At 40.9% G+C, this 8847-nt stretch overlaps 1 protein-coding gene across 1 annotated transcript in view; it reads left to right on the top strand.

Annotated features, from left to right (window-relative positions):
• The window catches only part of ROR2 (receptor tyrosine kinase like orphan receptor 2), a 152309-nt gene continuing 143462 nt past the window's right edge, over positions 1-8847 (top strand). Inside the window, exon 1 of the mRNA XM_033086343.1 lies at positions 1-67. The gene's annotated coding sequence lies outside the window, so the exon portion shown is untranslated. The remainder of the gene's footprint in view (positions 68-8847) is intronic.

The following is an 8847-nucleotide window of genomic DNA, read 5'->3' as shown; positions in this document are numbered from 1 at the left end:
CGGGGGGCGGCGGGCCGCTTCCTGCTCCTGCTGGCAGCCGCCGCGCTCCTTCGCCTCCGCGCGGCAGGTAAGGAGCGGGACCCTGCCTGCAGGGCGGGATGCTTCTGCTCTCCGAGCAGGAGAGTGTGGGGACAGGGCAGGCGGGGAAAGCTGCTTCTGCTCCTAGGAGAATTGCGCGTATCCATTTGGGACCGGTAGAGCCGCCAGCATCCCCAGGTGGTGATTCATGTTGTCTACTTTTTCTTTCTTATCTTTCTTCTTTTATTTTATTTTTTAAAATAATCTTTCTTTTGTTTTCTTTTCGTCCTTCCCTTTTCACTTTCTTGCTTTCTTTCCTCGTTTTTTTTTTTTTTTATATTTTTTTCTTTCTTCCTTTTCGGTTCGTCTTGGCACAATGGAAACCTGATGTTGTGTTCTTTACGAGGGGGCGGGGGTTGGCAGAAGCCGAGGGTAGCTGAAACTTTTACCCCGAGCGCGTCCCCGCACCTCTGTCCCACACGTGCGGCTGGCGCTTGTGCCTCTATTAGGCCGGTTCAGCGCTTCGAGGCTGTTGGTAGCCCCTGAGAGAGGCCAGGGTGGAGGGAGAAAGAAGGAGAAAACAAAGGAAAAGTTCAGGGTTTTGTTATTGCTGAGGGTGGATAGCAATGAGTGGAGCTTCCTCTTTCGCTCTGCCCTCCCTCCAGCCCTCTCCTCGGATCTCCTCGGAATGGTTATAATAATGTGTTATTATTTGGGACGTTGTGTTGCCAGAATCTCAGCGGGAATCAGGAGGAGTTTTAAGTTGACTGGGCGAGGGGGCAGCCGCCGTGCTTGCAGCTCATGGAGGCTTGGCGGGGGGTTCTTTCTGAGCGCCTTTGGACTTTAGAGGATCCCATTTTCTCCGTGTACCTGGTCGACCTCAGGGACTGAGGAGGTCGGACTCAGGGCTCAGGAAACGCTAGGACGCGCGGTTCATTGAGCTCCGCGATTGCTTTTAGGGTCGAATAAACTGTTCCTATTAACATCTGACCTTGTGCCGTGGCAGCAGCGGTGCAGTTGCTGAATAGATAGATACCAGTTTGTTCGCTATCTCCGAAGTAGCGCTGTGATTTGCAAGACCTTAAGGGAACATGTGGGATTGGAGAGCCACGATGGTGTAACACAGTTCCTATAAAAGAAGCCTCATAAACGACTTTTTTTTTTCCCCTTAATTTTTTTTTTTTTTTTAAATTTTTCCCTCCCACTCGCGCCTAAGTTGTATGGTACTTTCAGAGCAGGAAAGGGGAGGCTTAACGTTTTCCTTTTCTCTGGGATGTGAAATGCACCGTCGAGGTAGGAACTGCCGGATCCAGCTCTTTGATCTTTCATGAAGCCGTTCTCTGGAAAATTGCCCTCTCCTCCTCTGCACCAGATAAACCTTACTCTCAAAGTCCTTCCCGGGAGTCTTTGCCCAGGGACTGAGGGAGCAGATGACAAGGCTGCACAATTTCCATGCCAGGTTTGTAACCCTTCCCGTTATGTCCTCACCGGGCAGCGCGGGAGCTCGGCGGGTTAGCAGTGCCTTCTTCCCCCACCTTTTCTGGCTTCAACTTAATTGCACCGACGTGCTGGGGGAGACCGATGATGTCTTTAAGGAAAAACAGTGATGCTGCAGATTAGAGGGGACTTGTTAATCAATTGCACGTTTGAAAGAGCTTTTCTTCCCTTTGTTGCTTTCGCTAATCCATTTAGCTCTCCCCGGGAGGTGACAGATGCCTATATTTCCTGTTATTCAGCTCCGGGGTCCGAGGTCTTGCCATTTGTTGCCTTGCCATGTAGGGAGAGGGTCAGCAGAAAGCTAGAGGTCTGTGAGCTTTCCGGGGCGAGAGCAGGAGGCGGGCATGTTACAGCTCACGGATTTGGGGTCAGTTCCCGCAGCGTTTATTTTTCCTAGAGCCTTTATTGCTCCCTTTGAAGAGGCTGCCCCGCTGCTCTACCCCTCCTGCGGGGTCCCGGGCTCTGGGGATCCCCCCCGGCGCCGCAGGGAGGATGCAGTGTGTCCTGCGAAGGTTGTGAGAGGAGATGCCAGATTGTCTGTCCCCCGTCCGCGCCTTATCCCCTTTTCCCTGAGCAGCTCGATCTGTTTTTCGAATGCAGCGGGAGGGAGATGTGCACAAGTGTCCCGTGAACTTTTTTCCTTCCTTCCTTCATTCTCCTGGCCCCCGTGCTGCTCGGCAGCACCGACGCTGGTGCATCTGGCCGGACTCTCTCTGCCTTCCCAGAGCATCCCCACGGCTTGCCGGAGGGTGGAGGGGTGCGGGCTCCCGGGACACTCTGGCCAGGCGCGGAGCTGCCCGCGGGTGGAGCGCCAGGCGCCGGCAAAACGGGCTGGGAAAACGGGCCGGGAAGGCGCTGGGAGTGTGGCAACGTGTCTCCGTCTTTTGCGGTGGGCAGTGAGCTGCCCCGTCCGCTGTGTGTGCTCTCAGGAGACATGTCAAGTTTCAACCTTCTCGGAGGCAGTATAAAATCATAAATAACCATTGAAAGTGTATTTGGGGTTTATCTTTTTTATTTATTTATTTTATTTTTATTTTTAAATTTTTTTTGAGCACTACCCCGTAAGCAGGCTTGTGATTATCGTCTCTACCACCTCCACAAAGTGTGGATTCACTCTATTTCGATAGGCATGAAGTCTGAGACTCCATTTTCTTCTCTGAATAAGCAGCACAATGCTTGAGAGCCCATAATCACAGCAATAAATTCTTGTGTACTTCTATTGTTGAGGGGTATTCGTCTGTTTAATTTGATTTGCTTAATGGTAAACAGAATATTTGTTAATCTACATATCCTTTAAAGGTTTATTTTTGAAAATGTTGCTTCAGCCTTTTCAGTGTTCACTTTTAGAATATGGCCAGATGAGAAGCAACGTTGAAAATGGTGATGCACCATGAACTGGGCTTACGGATTTTTGACCTCTTGCCATTAAAGAGGAAAGGGTATTTAATCAACTGGAAGTTAATGCTCATGTGACTTGAGAAATATGCAGAATGCAGCATTAAAAAAAAACCAAAACAAAAACAACCAATCAAAACTCCATCAACAGACTGTCTAGGACTGAAAACATATTGGTAACTTATGCCTATGATTTTGAAGGCCCTGAAGTTCGTAAACTTCTACCTAACTTCATAGAGGAAAAAAAACGCCTCTAATTTCTCAGAGTACAATTTTGGTGGAGGAAATTAATACAAGTATGGATTACTTCTGAACGCCTTTAAATGCTGAACGACAAAAGTTGTAAAATACTGAAGCCTTGAAAGTTGCGTGAGATTTAGCTATAGCTCCATTCTGACTTTAATAAAAGAGATTCAGCTCTGGAAATTGTATACAGGTCATCTGATAAAAGTGAGTACAAGGAGTTTGCAGATAGCTTTGAATTAATTATACTGACCACATTAACTATTTTTAGGTCAAATCTTAATCAGACCTTTCTAGCGTTAATGAAGTCATTAGTTTAGTGATGAGGTTTATCTTTGGGTCAAGATTTGGCAGTGAATCTTTTCCCCATGAGCATCTCGATTAAATTAAGTATTTGTAGTGGAATTGCACTTTTTCCCTTAATCCCTTTGTTACTGTAAATAGCACAGAAATACAAGATGCTGGAAGAAAAGGACAAGATGAGAGACAAAGCAAATTAATCCTGTTTAGTGAGTTTTCAGTTGTTTGCAGAAAAGCTGATCTCTTTTCTAAACTCACTGCACTTTATCTAAGGTGTGAATAGCTTTCAGGCATTGGCATGGAAATATGTTTGACCACTAATTAGGAAACTGACAGTCTAAGTCCACGAATAAGTGAGAGACGGAAGAGTAAAAGGAAAAAATGGTAAGAAATGGTGAGTTTTGTTTGATAGCTGTGAGAATCTTCTGTATAGAAGACTTGTGGTGTCCTTTTCATGGCTTATTTTCAGAGTCTTAAATTCACATTTTTAGATTCAATAAGAATGCCTTTTAGAAGAAGTCAGCATCTAAAGCTTTTAATCATACTTCTCTTTGTATTTATTTTTATAACATTGCAGGCAAGGTATTAAGCAAATTTTTTCATTTAAAAAAAGAATAATTCTTTCTATAGATGTTCTCTGTTGCCTTGTGTGGTTGCTCAGAAGGAAGAAATGCTACTTACAGTATTCCATCTAATTTATAGCATCTGTCACTGTGTTCTCTGTGCAAAGAATGGTTTGCTATTTAAGTTTGTTTATTCATTGTGAGGCTGTTGCTTTATAAAGGAAGTTGTCATTAGGCTCAGCATGTCTGGAAAGCATGCAAGCACTCAAGTCTTCTAATCCAGTGACTACAAAGTAGTTAATGCTTCAAAGAAAAGGAAGACAGGATTTTGTTGCAGTGAAAGAAGATGCATTGTTTGTTAATCCTGGTTTTAGTTGTTACTCTACTAAAGACTGCTACAGCATTACTAGTAATCATTTGAGACAAACATGGATTTTACTAGAATTATTACCTTTTCTCTTGATTTTGTCTAAGCATAAGTAGTGAAATGTCCCTTACCAGCTTTTTGCATTTACTTTTTCTGGGCCTTCGCTATACACCAATATTCACTCACAGCATCCTGCTAGATAGTTTTGCTGATGTTTTCCACAGACTTGACTCACAAAAAAGCTTTTTCTTTTGACATCTGTTTGTCTTCCTTGGCCAGCTTGGGAAAGGACTTCCTCTTCCAAGTGATGCTAGCTGGTGATCTTTTTCTTAAAACTAAAAATGGATGTACATTACCTTCTAGGCTATAAAGTATACTTTCCAAAAAGTCAAAAGGTGATATCTTAGCTATAAATCGTGCCTTTGTCTTTTAGATGGCGAGAGGCAAAAGCTTTAATTTAAGAACATAAACAAATGTGCATTGTAGTTCAGTGAGAACAAGAAATCACAATAGAAATACTTTTCAGTAAGTAGCACACTATTATTGTGACGGGCATAAGTAAATTAATTCCACCTCCACCTGTTGAGGACAGTTCCATCCTTCTGAGCTGGTGTTAAATTAATCTGTGTGTAGCTCCTTGAGCCATTATTCACATGCATTAGTAGTAGTCTGTGCTGCTCACCAAGCACAGGGAAAAACATACTCCTCTGTGTTGACTGCCTTAGCCCTCAAGTATATTGGTACATTCTAGTTTTGCTGTGACGTGTGCCTGTCTTTGATGGTGAAGAAGAGTGATATAGCGGCTGAGGAGAGGAAGGGTATCACAGTATCACTGGTTCTGTAGAAGGTATTTAAAGAATGAATGTGCCTATCCCTCTGAGTCTGTAGCAGAGTTCACTGACATCTAAAGGGAAGGCTGTGTGGTTGGTGAGGATGTGGTTTCACCAACACCTGAAACTCTTGGTTTATTTTGTTAAATAAGCAAGCTGACTCCCCCACAAAGTAGCCATAGAGAAAAAAAAGTGGAGGAATATATGGATTGAGAATTAGCACAAAAGATAAAGCATTGTTTTCTTCCACTGTAATGATTCTTGTTGAAGCAAAAAGAAGTTGTTTTGTCTGGGTACAGCTTACAGAAACAGCAAAGTGAAATTAATGAGGAACTGTTGGGTGTCACAATTTGCCAGAGTTTGGTTTTAAAGTGTGAGTAGCTGATCAGGAAATTAGATTGGGTCCCCAATTTATTACTTTTCCCTTGAGCAAGCCATCAATATCACATGGGAGACACATCTCTAATGTATCTTTTGGATTTGAAATTTCTATTCACATGTGATTTTAAGACGGCAACAAATAAAATCAGTATTCTTTGTTGACCAAAAAGCACCATGTGTATATTGTCATACCTATGAAACTTCTACTGAACTTAGATTTCTGTCTTGTAATTCCTTTGCTGCACTTCCTTTCATATAAATGGCATAAACAATTCTGTAACTCCAGGTTACTTTTCTTCATCACTTGCCACTTGTCTTCATCAGAACTGCTCTAGGGTATTCATTTAACAGTTCATCTGGTAAGTACGTTTTCAAGGTGAAGTAGTTTCTGTAAATTATTTTCCTTGCTTTTCACACTTTAATATCTAACATTATTTTTTTGCCCCTGTGGTATTGTCTATATAAGAAGAATGATTTGAGTGGTTGTATAAAGAAGAGGTAAATTCTGTAAGAGTTCTAAAATTCTGAAGACTTACTTTCCAAACAATCTACACAACTGTCTAGTTGAATCATCATGGAATTTATTAGTTCTTTACCGGAGCAGTAACACAGTCACATGTTCAATTGTTGTGTAGATAGAGGACAGATAATGTACCACAAAAGACAGGAAGAATTTTATTCATGTGTCTTTAAGTATAAAAATTACAGTTTGAAAATAATAAGCTTGATTTCTATTAGTCAGAAACATTCTCATAAGTCAAATGAATAAACAAACAAACAAAAATTATTGTATATAAGTCTAAAAGAGGAATCACAGAGCTCTACCAAAGGCAGACTTGTGAGAGTGGCAGGCTGGCTGCTGCACAAATGGAAGAGATTGCTTTCTTCCATGTCTGTGATAGAATAGATGGATGTCATATCTCCAGCTTGGCTGTAAAGGAGAGACAAAAGGTGTTTTTGAAGAACAAAGTCCAGGGGCAAAGATAAGCAGCCCAGGGAAATCCTAGGAGTAGGTTAACTCAAAATACACACACCTCAGGTGCTGGAGGCATGTTTCACAGGAAGATCTTAATATTGCTCCTTTGTATTTGAAAGACAATAATCTTTCACTTCTGAGGCCCTTAACAAGCTGTAATTGTTGAACTTTTTGTTTTGCACATGGCAAGGCATCATTAAAAGAAATTACCTCTTTTTGCAGCCCCAGTTCTTCATATATATATATGTATATGTAAAGAAATACAAAGTAAAGAAATAATAATGTGAAACTGGTACAGTAGGTCCATGTGAGAGCAGTATGATGAAACTGTAATTGTCTGTGGGACAGCCAGTGCTGGCAGAGGGGGTTGTGCATTGAGGGACCAGATGTCTGAGAAGCAGCAGTTCCTCAGATCAGATGAAGGTGCTGTGGGACGTTGTTTGTTTGTTCTTCTCTTTGGAAGAAGAACAAGCAAAGGTCTGATGCTATGAGATGTCTCTGGAGGAAAAAGGCCACAAAGAAATGTTCTAGAAAAATTAATTAAATTTGCTTGGATTTGCATGAGAAATTATTCATGCAAGTATATCAAAAGTATTGTTAAATAGAGCAAGGTCTGAACATGAGAAAATGGAAAAAAGTAAGAAAAATGATGTTACTTGGCAGTCTTGGACTACATCAGCTAAGTAACTTTAAAGTAGGTTCTGTCAATCTCTTGTTTGAACCAATAATAAATAAAATTGCTTGAAAGCTTAAGATGTCCCAACAATGCATAAAATTTTCTGTGTCATTTATCATCTTAAAATTTAGGAAGAAGTTACAGGATGTAAAGAGAATGCTGAGATATTTTTTATGCTTAAAACGAGAGAGCATGTATTCTGGAAGATAAGTTAACAACTGTTTTTACTGTGCTTGTTTCTATTTTGAAAAAGTGACACAGCAGAGCTGTGTTATAGAAAAGCCCAGTTATAACACTAGAACTAGTAATGTTGCAGCAGTATTGCTGTATATAATAAAATTTATCCCTTCTTAAAAATCCAAAAGTATAAGTAGTGAAGGCTACAGACAGAGAACCCAAATATTATATCATATGTACACTTTTATTTCAGGCAATAACAATTCTGTTCTGATTATAAATATGTGTTGGTTTCCACATTTTGCTGACAAACTAGACGAGCATTTTTAAAATAAAATGTCTTCTTCACACGTGCTGCTCCGAAGTATATTTGTCAAGTAATACAGAACTGTGGAAACTGCATATCAGAGAGCTGACTGGAAAAAAATTAACCCTGCAGGATCCAACCCAATTCTTTCCAGGCTCCCTGAACTGGCTTCCCTCCAGTCCCGTGTATAACCAGTATTTGTGTGGGGAAGAAACAATCGATGACTGGGAGGGTGAGCACATGGCAACCCTGGCAGAACAGCTTAAATTGCCATGGAACTTAATTCTTGGAGACAGAAAATTGGATATGCAGAAGTATCAACCTAGTTGTGTGGGCTAGAAATTTTAGAGACAATTCCAGAATATTATTGTAATTGATGGCTGTCTAAGATTTGGATTGTGCAGTGAAGCTGAGCCTATGCCGTTTAAATAAGAAAATTCTCACCCTCCTCAAAAGTCTAGTCTGCAAACAGGTGTTTGATTAGTTGTCAGATTCTCACCACAAACTGTCTTAGCCATTTGTCTTTGTGTTAGAACTCTTGAATCTTCAGCAGTTGTTGCTTAAGCTGCATTTTAGAAGTCCACTGAGTTTTTCATTGCATTATAGGAAAGAATAAATGAACTTCAAAATTAAAAGTTGTAATAAAATAACTGGTGTTTTTTTAGTACAATAAACGTGGAAATAGACAGAATCCAAGTTCTGTGAAAATTCTAAAGACCTAGCAAAGCTTTCTGAATATGCTGTAAGTTGAAAACACCAAGCATCTATTTGCAATGACTCCTTTAAATCTTACAATTTCCTGTGCAGAAATGCAGATCAGGCTTCTTTTGAGTAGATGTGAAACATTTCTTTCATCAAGTTGAAAAGAAAAAAGCGGAGGAGTCTGTGGCAGAGAAACCAGAGAATTGCATTCGTGTATGAATTTCCTTTACTGGGGAGTGGAAAATTAAATTAATTTATGATGCCCTACGAACTCGGTAGTTGAAGGCTGAGCTTAAACATAAAAAAATGTTCTAAAAATTGTAGTTACAGTGGTGGTTAATGATGACTCCTTTCATGGTAGACCAGAATACCTTACAAAGGGAAAAGTGGTAGTATGTAGATAAAATTGCAGGCT

This window comes from Catharus ustulatus, chromosome Z (assembly GCF_009819885.2).
Source record: "Catharus ustulatus isolate bCatUst1 chromosome Z, bCatUst1.pri.v2, whole genome shotgun sequence".
NCBI classification, from domain to species: Eukaryota; Metazoa; Chordata; class Aves; order Passeriformes; family Turdidae; genus Catharus; species Catharus ustulatus.
The sequence above is the reverse complement of the archived record's forward strand: the minus strand, read 5'-3'. Positions and strand labels throughout refer to the sequence as shown.